The following is a 15485-nucleotide window of genomic DNA, read 5'->3' on the forward strand; positions in this document are numbered from 1 at the left end:
CTAGTCATATCCAAAGGTATCTACATGTTTATTTTGATGATGCCATTTATAAAATGGTGTCACATCTCTTGTCTCAAGGGGTCCTCTCATGAAATGCATGAAATGTTTAGTCTCTTACTCCCGTAGCTAGATTTCAAAAATGTCCTCTTGCCAGAATGCTTAGTTTGTACCTCTATTCTTGGCAGACTCTTGAATGAACCATATGCATGCCACTCTCGCAATTGAAGAATGCCGAGGGGAGAGAATCTATGTTCCTCCTGTATTTGCATGTTGGCTCATGCCTACTACATACAGGCTCTGGGTTCCACTAGAGAGAGCTCAACATAGTGGCTTTGTAGTAAAAGAACATGAGGATTCATGAGCGTCTTGCAATACTGATGCACCCACTACCTAGCCTGGCATCTAGGCACTGTCGTGCAGGCTGCTCCATTCCCAGTGCCCTGAGCATCATGTATCTCATGGAATCCCCCCAGGGTGTGTTGAAAGACTACATACATAAGGCGTTCCATGTGGCAACAAAGAGATGGTGGATTCAGAACTTGAACCCAAGCCTGTGTTTGTCCTCAATGTTGGGGAAATTAACTCTACCCTTTACTCAGTGAAGATTTCCCATTATCCCTTGAATTTGAATTGGGAGTGGGGTAGGGTGGAAGGACACAAAAACAAATTATATGATTTCACCTGCGCATTTTCGTTTCTCATGAGATTTTTAAAGCTTTAATTACGTTGCCCAAAAGAAATATATTGAATTCAGTAAATATTGACTAATGTTCACTTCACCTACTATGTGCAAGGAAGAGCTGAATTTGGTAGGACAAAAAAGAGGAGCTATCAGAAACCATTCTGCTGTTTATTGTTGTCATAAGTATGTTACAGCTCCTCCCGGAGCTGCTTCTGCTTTAAATAAAACCATCATGAGGGACACCTGGGAGGCTCAATCAGTTAAGCATCTGACTCTTGATTTCAGCTCAGGTCTTGATCTCCAGGTTGTGAGTTCAAGCCCTACTTTGGGGTCCACTCTGGGCATGGAGCCTACTTAAAACAAACAAAAACAAAAATGATGATGACATGGAAAAAGTAAGGAGCTCCAAGGTTAGGGCACATGTTTTCAAACTTATGACAAATGCAAGCCTAGATGAGATTATCTAGTTTATCTTCAGGAACTGATTACCCCTTCTACCTTTGATAACCTCTAAAATTCTCTCTCTGTGAGAGAGGATAGCCATAACCACATGATGGAAAGTGTTAAGTTGCACGTTTTAACCATTCTAGTTAGTTCATATCAACCCAAAAAGATTTTAGATGATTTGACTTGCCACAGTTCATTTTCGCCACCAAGACAAATAGCGTGGACCTGTAGGTGCCATTCCCACTATTGTAGTGATGAGACAACATCTACTTTTTCCAGAAAATCAGGCTAACTATATTTTTCAGTCTTGCTCCATTTCATCTCCGGTTCTGTAGACCCAACCTTAATGTACCTAAACCAAATGAGGTGTGATTTCCCTCCCAATAGGGCACAGTGCTTTAAATAATTATAAAGAATTGAGAAATGTATGCTTTTGTTTCGAAGACCAGAAGGACAAAAATAAGCTGGTTGAGGTGCATTTCAAACCACTTCTAAAATTGAGGAATCAGCTGAACCATTCTATTGAAAGACTATTTGGGTAAATGCATAAGTTTTATTGTTTACCAGCCAAAAAAATGGATCAATTAAAATTAAATGAACACAGATCATGAAGATGATTTTATAAAAATGATTGTGAACTTTGGAAAGGCAGCATGCTTAATGAGGACTATTAGGTCCATATTTGGATACCCATCAGTTTATTTTTCAGTAATGTAAAATGTTTAAGTCAAACTTACTTTCATGTAAATTCTGCCTTAAACCAGAACTACCGAAATACCATGGAGGCACATGAGATTTCCAGCTCACATTTCCAATCTCCAGTGGTTTAAAAATCTCCGTCTATTCTTTTGAATGCCTTGGTCATGTTCCAAACTGAATGTGAACTTCAGATATTTGATAGTGACCCACCACTGTTTTAAGTCCAAATTGGCCACAGAGAACCCGATGGACCATTACCTCATTGTTTATTCTTGTAAATTATAAATATTTTTTAAATGCCAAATTGTAAAGTTAGAAGGGAATTTTCTATCTCTCAGCCACTGTCCTTTTTGTTTTTTCTCTCCTGTTTTGGGTGTTGGCCATGTATCTAAAAGTTGAGTTGGTAAAACAATCAGGAATATTGACAGGATGATGTACTTTCGTCTTAGACCACATTCCTCAGTCCTTTCAGCTCCCAGGAGACAATGGGAAATGCACTTAGCAAAATTCTATTCTAAAGATCCTCATGGTTCCAAAGATTTAGTTACAGCTTAAGTCAAATTATGACTCCAAGTGCCCAGTGAAATAAAACATAACGTTCTCACTGTATGATGGAAAGAATATATATTATATACATGTCTTCTCTTCCTCTAAGGATATTACCATGACAGAATAGCACTATAACTATGAATAATTCCATATTTATATTTTACATGTATGCAGTATAACTGTGCATAGTGAATATGGAGGGAGGAGAGATATTAAAGCTCTAAAAACAAATATTGGAATTCTTAAGTGATTATCAACGTCTAAACTAGGAGTGAAAGAGGAACAGAAGGGAGAAATGGATCTATGAGGTATTTCAAAGGGAAAAGACACTGCATTCATAAAGTATCCTCTAAGCTCACAAGACTTCTATAGGTAAGTGTTATTTAATCTTGCTGTTATTTTATAGATGAGGATCTGGAAGCCCAAATAATTAGTAAATCACAGCCTGAATTAAATTAAATTATATCTGATTTGGAAAAAATGCTCATTTCTACTCTTCCTTGTACAATTCAAATGATAGACATTGGGACAAAGAAGATGCTGGTACTACTGACCGAGAGGAGGTTCAAGGTGGGAGTTGATTGCTGTGATGAGCTGGGAAATAGACATACTGAGTTTGGTGATGAAAGAGGTCACCCAGTGGAGATTTTAAGCATACAATCAGAAACAGAGCATTATAACCTAGGGCAGAGTTTGAGACTAGAGCTACAGGTGAGATGTTTACATGTAAGTGCTAGCAACATGAAGTGAAGAGAATTACATTGAGGGGGTTAGAGACGATGACCTTGTCTCAATAAGCAGGGTGGTATAAGGAAGGAGAAATGGAACACAAGTTCTTGAGGGTTATCAGCCCTGTGGGGGGTTTAGTTTGTTTACTTATTGATTTAATAGTAAGGACTTGGATATGTTATATGCGAAGGCAGTCTTCCAAAGTCTGTTCCATATCTCAAGAGTTTTGTAGTGTTAATGGGTGTTACTCAACGAAAAAAAAATTGGATTGTGTGTTCTAAAGCATTTAGGGGATTCTATGTTAAACTAAGTTGAACAAGGTTCTTTATTGTCTTTAACTGGCTGGATATCCCAAATGAAGACATGGCAAGTCATAGTTTCTAAACTTAATTGACTGCGGACCCCAGATTTCTTGGAGTGCCTTGTAGTTTTGGATTTTCTGGGAGGAAAGAACCAGTGATGAGGGAGTGGTAGAATGATGGTGTGCAAATGAAGTGGTCACTGTCTCCTCAACATGTCAGCAGTGACGGCTCTTTCTGAGAGTCAGGGAAACTATTAAAGCGTAGGGTTTGGGATTCTTCGCTATGGAACTGTGAACAAGAAGTAACTGCAACGTTCCAGAAATATTAGGAAAGGCAATATCACAACCAGGATGAGTAGGGAGCTTGAGAGCTGGGTTGCAGAGACACATTGGTTGGTAAACTCAGGCTGAGGATAGGTAGAAAAGTGTCATAAATGGCAAAGATGCGAAAGGCAAAAAAACAAACAAAAAATCTGAGTGCCAGATAGGGTATTGATGCATGTCTGACTACAGGGTAAAGCAAGAGGGAAATGAAGACAGCCCAGAAGACTAGGAATTGGAAAAAGCAGGTCATAAGGATAAGGGATTTGTCCTGTAGAGATGGACCATGGACAGGAGAGAGGAGATTGCAGTTTGAGAGAAAAAGCTTGCAGCAATTCTGGCCGTGGAACTGTTCTGAGGTACATTCATTCACTCCCTGGGCATGTCTATCATGCCCCAACGTATGCGTCCTGATATGGTAAGAAATGCATCGGGCACTAGAGAAAAACGAGGGTTAATAGCCATGTCCGCCATTCACAGAGAGCCTAGTAGTGGGCGCAAAGATAGGGAATTTAAATCCGGGGCAATAAGGAATATCATAGAAAATGTTTAAGCTGGAGTCCCTTTTCCTCTACTGACGGGCCCTCAACCACAAGGTCCACACTGTTCTTTCTCATGGTTACACATTTCGCTTCTTCAACCCTGCTTCTTTCAGCAAAGCCTTTCTGACAACCACAATATGGAATTCTTCATTCTTCTTAATGACTTAGCACAGGGCACTTAGGGGTCAGAACATTTCAAAGAGTCACACGACAAGAGGTCTGATGTCCAGTGTGAGGCAGAGGAAAAGAATAATTCAAAGAGATCACATGACCAGTACACAGATGGTGAAACACCCACTGCCAGGTAAAAAACGGAGACATAGAAAGAGAGAGACAGAGCGAGAGGGAGAGAGAGAAAAGGCTAATATTCAGATCTTATCTTTAGGAACTCAATGTATTTATGAGTGTTTATTTCATTAGGCCATTACCAGGGACAGCAAAGGGCACGCTTTATGGGTTGAAAAATTCCCACAAGAGTCACAAACTCAGAAATTAGAGATGGAAAGACCATGTTGGGTTATGTAGAGCTAGCTCCCTTTGGCTTGGGCTCCCCGTTCCTTCCCCCGCCAGAGTTTCATCCAAACCCATCTAACTCCAGCAGTGGGACTTCTCCCTCTTCCCCTGAGGTGTTATTTCCCAGCTGGAATATTTTTCTAATATTCAGCCTGAATTGTTGTCTCATGAATTCATCGTAAAATCATGAGATCTAAAATGCTTTGAAAAACTTTCATTTTTTTCCTTTAAATGGGAGAATTCAACGACTCTGTCAAAAGCCTATGTTCCCAAAGAGAACAATGCCCCAGAATTCAATAAATAAAATTCAGTCTTTTTGCCTTCTCTTGAAGTGTATCAGTGACAAACAATCCAGACCCGATTTTGGAGGTGTTATAATGATTAAAAAAATTAGCATACAAAAAGGGGAATAGGTAAGCTTCTAATGGGCACTAAAAACCCTAAAGGAGATCCCCTCTTTACACTCCTATGATTGGACCATCTGGTGTTCTCGAGAGCATCTTAGTTTTATTAAAGCACCAACAGCTGGAAATAAAGTACAACCAGATCTATTTACATGGTACTCACACGCGGCAAAACCTCACAGTCTGAAGTGTCCAGAGCCCTTCCCAAGCTGAATGCAAGAATTCTTGATAAGTAAAAATACCTACACCCATTTGACATATGATTTCAAATCAACACTAATATATGTGTGTATCATATTTATCAATATCATATTTATTAATATCATATTTATCAACACTAATATAAGTTGTATATCAAATCAACACTAATTTTTATGTATATCATGATTATATGATTATAAAATTATATATACATACATAATTTTAACAATAATGTTTGTCATGAGATGGAATAAAAGGTAAAGCTAATTGGAAAGGTTTCAAATAGAAACTATTGCTTCGGCTAGTGTAATTATGGAATTTTAAGTAGAGGCGCTTTAGTTCCCATTGGAAGTTTACCTTTCCTCCTTCTTCATGCTGAATATTAATTATTTAACACTTCGTTGATAGGATCTGCATCATTTCTCATTGTGGCCTTTAGGAAAGGGTTACATGTTTTGATTTTACATATGAATTAGCTGTTTTTATGGGGGCATTTTTACTCTTTAAGATCTAGGCCTTTCACAGTTTTTGAATTGTTTAATTTTATAAAGGAATGCTAGTAGAAAGGTGCACGTGTTATTGGAGCTCTATTTTCCCAAACCAAGTGCGTTCCATGTCTCCTAGGGGCTACCCTTCATCAGGAGAGAAAAAGAGATGTGAAGGAAACCCACTCACAATTACACAGTCATGTCAGGGTTGCGTGGACCCATGTGTAAGCAGCCTACTTTGGGGAGAACATGAAAGACCTTGACAAAGCCAGGAGCTGGGGATCCAATGATGAATAGGAATTCAAGCACCCATGGACCATGCATTCTGAGGAGAGAGACAGATCAGGTATAAAAAGACAGAGACATAAAATAATCCACATAGTGATGTGTAAGGATGAGAATTAACTAATGAGCCACAGAGTGGTAAAGACTGCTGTGCAAAGGGACCAAATGGGCTGCCACAGAGAATTACCGAAGATCAACAAGGAGATTAAGAATGCCAAGGAAGGTGAGTACTTGAATAGGGAGGTAAGATCAAGGTCTCTGAGGAAGTAACGTTGAAACTGCAATACAACTGATGAGAAGGATCTAGTCGAGGGGGTGTGATCAAACGATGACTTCAAGGTTATCATGATCATATGACGTCAAGAGGTGGGAAGAAGTGGAGAAGTTGTTGGAAGTTCTTGAGCCTCTGGCCTAGGAAGGAGAGATGTGAGAGAGCTGGGCCTGAAGGACAGGTGAGACAGGAATTGGTCATGGAAGGGAAAAGGGAGACCCAAGGAAGACCTGCAAGTGTAAAGCACAGATGGGTGCTTGAAACAGAGGAGCCCAAGGAAAGACCACAATATGGTGTGGGGGACGGGGGTGGAAAGAATGGAGATGTCCCATTTGGACTTGTTAAATCCAAATATAAGATCTGCGAGACGTCACAGCCACCCTCCTTCACTCCTTCTGTCTTTCTTCCTCCCTCCCACACTTGTTGAGCGATATGGGATGGGGACCAAAGCCTATAGGGTTCAGCGTCTTGCTTTAATTTTTTTAAATGTTTATTTGTTTTGAGAGAGAGAGAGAGAGAGAGAGTGAGAGAGTGAGCAAGTGAGCTAGCAGGGGAGGGGCAGAGAGAGAGGGAGACACAGAAGCCAAAGCAGGCTCCAGGCTCTGAGCTGTCAGCACAGAGCCTGATGTGGAGCTCAAACTCACAAACTGCAAGATCATGACCCGAGCCGAAGTCAGATGCTTAACTGACTGAGCCACCCAGGCGCCCCTAGTTCTTACTTTAAGAAGATCATGAGGAGGTAGATGTGGGAACAGAGACAAGTCAACTAGTGAGTGTAGAGCAGTAAAAGCTAGGTGTAAAGGGACCAGGAACTATGAAGGCAAAGCCACGTTCCCTCCGTCAGGACTGAAGGGGTTCACTGAAGTAAGAAGACACAGCTTTACAGATATTGTAATGGATGGATCCCAGTATCAGGATTTAAAGTAGCTGGAAGTGTACTTGGAAGGACCTGAAGGTGTAAGAGAAGAGAACAACATCAAGGCCAGTTAAGTAACTCTGAGTGGCTAAACACAGAGTGACCTGAAAGAAAGGTGTAGATTAGCCATGCCTAGGAGTTTCGTCTTAAATCCTGCAAACACAGGAATACCAGGATGTGTGTTTCAAATGAAAGGATTGATGGAAGCCCAGGTTCAATCCAGAGAATGTGAAAGACAAAAACACACACGACAACCAGGTGGAAGATGTAGATTGGTAGGGGACAAGAAGCATCAGCCATTGACCAGTGGCCAGTCTTGGGATGCCACGGAACTGGGAGGATGATTCCAGAAGCCATGATATGAACATCCAGGAAGACTGGGCTGCAGTTGCCTAGAAGTCCCTTCCTACCAGTGCCCAGTGAATCCTGGGACATACTGTCATATCGTATAGGTATGTAGTGAAGGGATGCATTAAGGAAGAGCAAGGATGGCTATTTTATGAGTCAACGGCAAGTCTGGGACTAGAAGATGGACCCCTGGCTCCTCTTTTCACCTATTATGTCACAAACCCACTTTAGGCACTTTGGAGTCTCCAAAGTAAATAGACAAAACACTCCATGAAACTTTATCTCCAGACTAAACCTGCTAACGAGTCCTAGATTATAGAGGATGATGAATGTGCATTTTTCTAGTAGTCATGCTAACATTCTTCCAACATAAAATACCGTTGCTGCTCTAAACTAAAATAAGCATTTACAATTTCCTGAAGTTTTTTTTCGAAAGTGCATCAGCAATTATATTTAAATTTTAAAGTCAGCTGAAATGCAAGGCCAGACTGAATTCCAAGGCTGATCCATGCCAGCACATTAAAGTGAAGAGGTTGCAGCTGGCCAAGCTTGGAAAGAAAGGATCCCTAACAGGACAAATTGAGCAAGCTGTTGACAATGACCTTGCAATTGAGTATGTTCTGAGATTAGTTTAAAGGGAAAAAAAGAAAGGATTCCTCAAGCCCTAAATCATTTATTAGCTTAGGGTATGACTGATAGAGTTCCCAGCCCAGAAACAGAAGTTCAAATCTTGACTCTCCGGGATGTCTGTGTTCAAGCAGAGAGTTCAGTTCCAAGACCAGTGGATCCAAGGAGCAAACATGATGAATTCCATTTTTACTACAAATTTCAAGGAGGATTACTTCAAAAAAGAAAGGAAGGACATGCTGAGGGAAGGAAACTGAAATCAATACACCCATGGTGACGGATTCAATTGGAATAAGAAGAAAGTTCATTGGTGTATCACCAACAAATTCGCTTGCTTTAAGATGATATTTTGAAGGAGCATAAATCTTATGGGTGACTCACATAGCCACAGAACTACACTTGGGTTGTTTTATCCAGGAGAAATGATAGATCTGTCTTGCTGTGAGTTCACACCTGGCCCCCTTTTGATCCATGACAAACACAGGCAAGATAGCAACTGACAAGAGATTGTTAGTTCCTTAAACCCAGCTCTGTCCTATAGTGCAGAAGAAAATAATAAAATTGTGAGGGAGACGTATTTGGTGTTATTGCCACTATTATATAAAAGAACTTAAAGCTTTCTTGTTAATTGTCTTTATAAATTATTTTTTTAATTTTAATTAAAAAATCCTTTTTCCTACAGCAAAATTTTTGGTATTTTGGTTTCAGACTTCGATCTGGAATCCAAGCCACTGTAACAACGACACATTAAAAAAAGGCTGATTTGACCAACACACGCTCCCTATTCCATGCCTCAGAAGCCACTGCAGTTTGTATGAATAGGTAAAAACTGTCAGATTTTATGAAGACATCTTAAGTAGTAGATGACCTTGTCCTTCACACAGGCCCACGGACACAGCATGTCTGGCCCACAGTATAGATTCTGGTTCTTTTGACAGAAAGTCAGAACAGATTTTCATGAGTTTGTATGCCTTGTCTCCACCAGCTTCTGGGCTCCGGTGGCTTCACCTTGAAGAGGTTGTCAAATTCTACCCAGCAATCAAAGCTTGCAGGTTGAGACAGTTTTATTTTCTTTCCACACGTTTGTTTCAAATGAAAGGATTGACAGAAGCCCAGGTTCAATCCAGAGAATGTGAAAGAAAAAAAAAAAGACCTAACTACTAGCCTTTCATAAGCGGGTCCCCTGCTGCACCAAGCTTCCTGGCATGGGGCATGAGCATTTTGAGTCCCCAAAGATGGCCTTCCCTTTGTTAGAATTAATTCTGGAGGTAACTAGAGCAACATTTGGCGAAAGTCCTGTAAAATAGGTCACCTACCACAAGGGAAAGGGGAGAAGGTACTCCAAGGGTGGGTGGAAGTGAGGGCAGATCACAATTCCGAGAGAATAGGGTTTAGTGATTGGTACACAAGGAAACTGTGCCCAAAGACCTTTTCAAAGGGCCGAAGAAAGAAGTCTTTGTTTGCATGAGTGATTGAATCTGCCTCCATTACCTTCTTTTACACATCACGGTATCCCATGACCCACCACGCACACTGTTTAGGGAGGTGAGCGTCATGTGATACAGCTTAATAAACACAAAGATGTCAGATTGGTGTTCTGTTCCCAGCTCCTGTCCTACTTGCCGTATCCTCTGGTAAACATCACAGCGCCCCTGTTCTGGGCTCCGCTATCGCCCAGGCACAGTTGAATGAATTAGGTACCATCTTAAGTCCAGCTGCGAATCAGCTACTGCTATTTTTGTGAAGCCAGAATCTATGTTACCCCATCCTCATGTCTATTACCTGATTTCACTGATTCTCAGAGGACCTGTGAGCCCACGACCATGGAACTTCCCGCAGGTACCTCTATCCTGTGCTCCGTCTTTCAGTGAAAGGTCATTTCCAAAACACCTGTCCAGTTAGATTGCATACATGTCGATTGACCAAGGTCATTTGGAAAACAGAGTGTAATTTTCTTTTTTGGGACTCAGTTTAAAAACAAGTGTACACTGAACAAAGGTATTTCTTGAGATGAGCTTTGTATTGTTCTGTTACAGATTTTGAAGTTCATTCTAGAAAATGGCTAGGGGCATGCTTGAACCCTTTTAGAAAAGCAAAATACAATTACTCATTATGCCAGCAATGGTTAATAATTGTGTAATCTCTCATATACTTGTTGTCTGACTATTTTGTATGGTTTTGCTTTTTACAGCTACTTCACACAGTTATAACATTGAATCTATTATTTTGGGGAATTGTTTTTACTTAGTAAGAACAGTTAGTAGCATCACTGTTTTCTCATCAGGACAACAGATCTGGGGGGCTATATAAGCTGTCCGGAATGAGACAAACACATTGCCTCAGAAGTAGTTGGGGTTTGTTTTTAAGGAGCTGACTAAGCCTAATAAAACCAAGACGTGTTCTTTTAAAGATGGAATGCAAACTTAATCTCAACAATGGCAAATGACAAAGTAATTATTTGTTTTAATTTAAAAAAATTTTATTTTATTTTTGAGAGACAGAAAGAGACAGAACATGAATGGGGGAGGGGCAGAGAAACAGGGAGACACAGAATCAGAAGCAGGCTCCAGGCTCTGAGCTGGCATCACAGAGCCCCACTCGGGGCTCAAACTCATGGACCACGAGATCATGACCTGAGCTGAAGTCAGAGGCTTAACTGACTGAGCCACCCAGGCGTCCCAACAACAAAGTAATTAAAACTTAAAATTAATTTTAAAAATATAAACTGAATCTTAAAATTAAAAATTAAAAGTAATTCAAACAAGAGTTGTTATATAGCTTTCCACAGAATAACATTCTGTTGCAGAATGTTTGTCATTGGTTTAGCAAAGCAGCAATAGAGTGAGTGGTTCTCAGCCCAGGTCGCTTTTGGCCCCAGGGACATTTGGCAACATCTACAGATATTTTCAATGGTCACAGAGGGCACAGGGGTGTGGGGGATGGAAAGGAGAGAATTCTCCCAACAGGCGTCCAATGGACAGGGTTTAGAGACTCTGATAAACATCCTATGATGTACAGGATGGACCCTCACAACAAAGAATTAGTTCTTTGCCCCCAGATACCAACTGTGTTAGGGTTGACAGACCCTGTGTTGGTGTATTTTAATGGTATTTTCACATTAAAAAAAACCCAAAACCTGAAAAGTGAGGTGCATATATATAGAAAAGTAAGGCAAATATTCCTAGGAGAAATTTATTTAAATTTAAAGTATTTTACCTAACTCTTACCCAGGACACCTCATTTTAAGATGATTTTCGAAGCCGTTAATTGTTTATCATTCAACCAGGGACACTTCTTGTGGGTTTATTATTACGTTTAGATTTCATAGTGAAACTGACAGGGAAATATTTATTCTGCATCGGGAAATTCTGCTCTGATAATAAACTTCCTCAGAATGCAAGTTTTGTTTCTTCCTGAGGATTCTTCGTTTTTCTGAACTTTCTCTTGCCTCTTTATTGCCGAGGTTTTGTAAATAAGTCTGGGCCACACGCAGCCACTTCTTTACTCTGAGGTTGTTCATGAGAATCATCCTTTTTTTTCCTAATTCATCTCTTTCCCTTGCAGATGGGAAGATCTTACAGGGATGAGACAGAGCTTAATCCCCCAAACCTGCTTAACGTGTAGATTTTTTCCCCCCTGAAGGCCAAAAAGGACACCAATTAAAGCCAGTTACAGACTATATTCAGACTTCTCGTATTTTTACCGCATTCCCGTAAAAGTTCCTCTCCAAAGAAATTTGGTCCAGAGATGGAATGAAAGAATGAAAGACATTTTATTTTCTCTCCTAGCTGTTGGCAGTACTTCACTCCTATGTGTCTGAGGTTGTTTTCATCTCTCCAAGTGCTTTGATATTTGTGAATGTGGCTACATGGCTTTAAAGGAGCAATGATAACTCATGCTAATTATTCAGCTTGTATATTAATGCTTGACAAGAAAGAAAAGAACTTCTTCTTCCTTGATGATGGTTGTAAAACTGAAGAAACCCAGGAGGTACTGAAAGATCTGTGTTCTTGTGAGCAAGAAGGTTCTATTTCACAGAGTTCCGGCATCTAAATCATCACCACGAGCATCTGGCCACAGCGGTGCTCACCCTTTGGGGTTTCCAGCCAATGGAAGACCAGGCCTGAGATACCTTGTTCTTTTATCAGGCCTGGGGGTCTCCCCCTTGTTTCGTGGTTGGCCACAAGTCTCAAAGAGGATGAAGACCTTCTGTCTCCTTCTCCCTGTCTCATGATCTTCATTTCCTAGCACGGATGAGATTTTACTAAATCAGACAATCTTATGATCATTTAACATTCCCACCCCTGGGTCTCATGGAAGCTTGCAGTTGAACTTGGGGTGGGGGGGAAGGACATCACAATGACTTTCTTTCAACTTCCACTGGATATTTGGAAGTTCAAACACATTAAATGTGATGCACTGAAATATACATAGGATATTAATGAAATTATGTGATCGACAATTTAAACAGTGAGGTTAGTTTAGGGAAGGGGAGTAAATAACCATGTCGTTTATATTTTATTAAGTCTATAGGTTGCTTTGAAGTGGGTCTGGAATAAGTAGTGTATACGTCTCTTCAGTTCATTCTTTGGAATGTAGTGATTTCCTTTGAAGACTGAACAGAAGGTCCTAGAGAAGAAAACAGCATGAGGAAAGCCACCTGGCAGGGCAGGACAGAAGATCTTGAGGGAAGCTGTTTAAAACTCTCTGGAGATGGGTCCCATCCCTGCAAGTCGGCAGAGTGGTCATGCCCCTCCTTCTCCGAGACCCTTACCTGGGACCTTCCTCAGGGGCTGTGTGATCTCTTCTTTGGGTGGAGGACCTGGATGTCCCGGTCGGCCAAGCCCAAGGAAAACTGGGACATCAGACTCAGACCACTTTCCCTCTTGTTTGCCATGGTTTTTTTTTTTTATGTTTATTTATTCTTGACACAGAGAGAGAGAGAGAATGTGTGCTAGCAGGGTCAAGGAAAGGGGGAGACACAGAATCAGAAGCAGGCTCCAGGCTCCGAGCCGTCAGCACAGAGCCCGACATGAGGCTCGAACCCACAAACCATCACTTGAACCGAAGTCGGATGCTTAACCTGCTGAGCCACCCAGGAGCCCCTCGTTTGGCATGTTAGACTTCTACTCGGAAAGAAAATAAATCCTTTGGTGTCTCGCTTCCATACCGAGTTTTTCTTCAGAAGAAATGACATCCAGTTTAGGGGCCAAAGAGCTGATAAAGAGGTGAGTTTTACCTTGTAGTGAATTTGTGCCAAAATTCAGGATATCACATTACAGAATTTGCCAAAAAAGAATATAAAAGACGAGAAAGAAAATGAGCAATGTAGCATTCTCTTCCTTAAGTCCCATTCTTCAGAGAAATACAGACAACATGTCATAATACCACGACACAAATACCTGTCGCTAATTCCATCCAGCTGTGACAATGCTCCCAAGATCGTATTAACAGATGTGCTTTTTGGGACTTAGCCTGTTCCTTCCTCATTTTTAGGGATTTTAATGGGTATTTTCTAGTTCTTTCTCTAGAGTAATTCCCCTCCTTCAATTACCCTGGATATCCTTGATACAGCAGCACTAAGGACAAGTCTCGGAACACGACCTCTCCCCCCGCCCCAAATCCATATGATTATTTTAGTTCTTTCAATTTTCTCCTTTTCCAAAATCATTCAACAAAGCAACTTAGGAGTAAATACACAGGCTGACTTGAGGCTCACCATTTCTTTCTCCTTGTTTTATGCAGAAGTAATAACACAAGCAAACAATTATCAGGGAAAAAAAAGAACAGTGAGAAGGAAAAACACTAATAACCATATGCTTGGATAATAGTCATAGATGGGAAACTCGATTCTGAAGGGAAAGAAAAATGTCAGTGGAATCTTCTGAGCGTCGGGTGGGGTCATTTAACCTTCCCAGTGGACTAAATACTGATATCAGGGACAATGAGCAAAGAGAGGGCTCTGAGTGCCAGAGCTAAGATCAGAAGCTGGGGGTTTTAGTTGGTTGGGTTTTACCTTCAAGACGGAGCCCTCTCTTTCCATGCTGCTCCTTCCCGGGTTTGTTGCTTATAACCCAAGGCCATGTAATCATTGTGACACCTGCGTGTCCTATTTAGAAGGACACATCAAGGGTCTCATCTGCCCATGCCAACAAAAGCAGACCAATCCCAAGACAAGGGTCTCTGCAGGTAGAATCCTAACTGTGGAACTTAGCCTATACACCTTAAGCGGTTTTGTTAAAAGGCAGATTCTGACTCAGGGGGTCTGGGATAAGGCCTGGTGTTCTGCATTTCCAACAAATGCCCATGTGATGCCAAAGCTGTGGGTCCAGAGGCCACACCTGCAGCTGCAGGGGGACCATTGGCAGAGGAAGAGACAGACAAGCTCTTGGAAAGAGGCTGAAGATAAGGAGCCCAAGGAACAAACCCGTCTTAAAAAGTAAGACCTGGGTCCCCTGGGGCAATGCGTTCCATGAATTTCTTTCTCTTTTTATTTTTTTTTTTTCTGTTTTTACTTATTTTTGAGAGGCAGCACAAGCAAGGGAGGGTCAGAGAGAGAGGGAAATACAGAAACAGAAACAGGCTCCAGGCTCTGAGCTAGCTGTCAGCACAGAGCCCGATGCGAGGCTCAAACCCACAAACTGTGAGATCATGACCTGAGCCAAAGCTGGATGCTTAACCGACTGAGCCACCCGGGCGCCCCCCATGAATTTCGAAGCCATTGGCAAAGCACCATGAAGTCTAGGATACTGTTGTGATTGTCTTTTTTTCCTCAGCAGGTCTGGGGCTTCCTATCCACCCACAGGGCCGCAGAGTCCACAGCTGTTTTGTTTGGACAGGCTGGTGGTGAAGTCTGAGCTACACAAAAGGCTTATCATCAACATGAGGCCTTTTCTCTGACAGCTGTTTTCCTTCCCGGCCACAGGGCTCCGGCCAAAGGGCTTGCTGAAGAAAGCACTGGTAGAATCAGCAAGCTGTGGTAGATGCCTGGTGGGAGTCTGTCCGTCTGTCTGTCTCTCACAAACACACACACACCCCATAATGATCGGGAGCCTAATTTCATCCCTGCACTAGAATAAACATAGAATAAGTCGTTTGATCCATTTATCGGTTTCGTTCACAAAAGCCGGGGGGGGGGGGGGAAGCAGGACTAAGTTATTTC

Source organism: Suricata suricatta, chromosome 9 (genome assembly GCF_006229205.1).
Source record: "Suricata suricatta isolate VVHF042 chromosome 9, meerkat_22Aug2017_6uvM2_HiC, whole genome shotgun sequence".
Lineage (NCBI taxonomy): Eukaryota > Metazoa > Chordata > Mammalia > Carnivora > Herpestidae > Suricata > Suricata suricatta.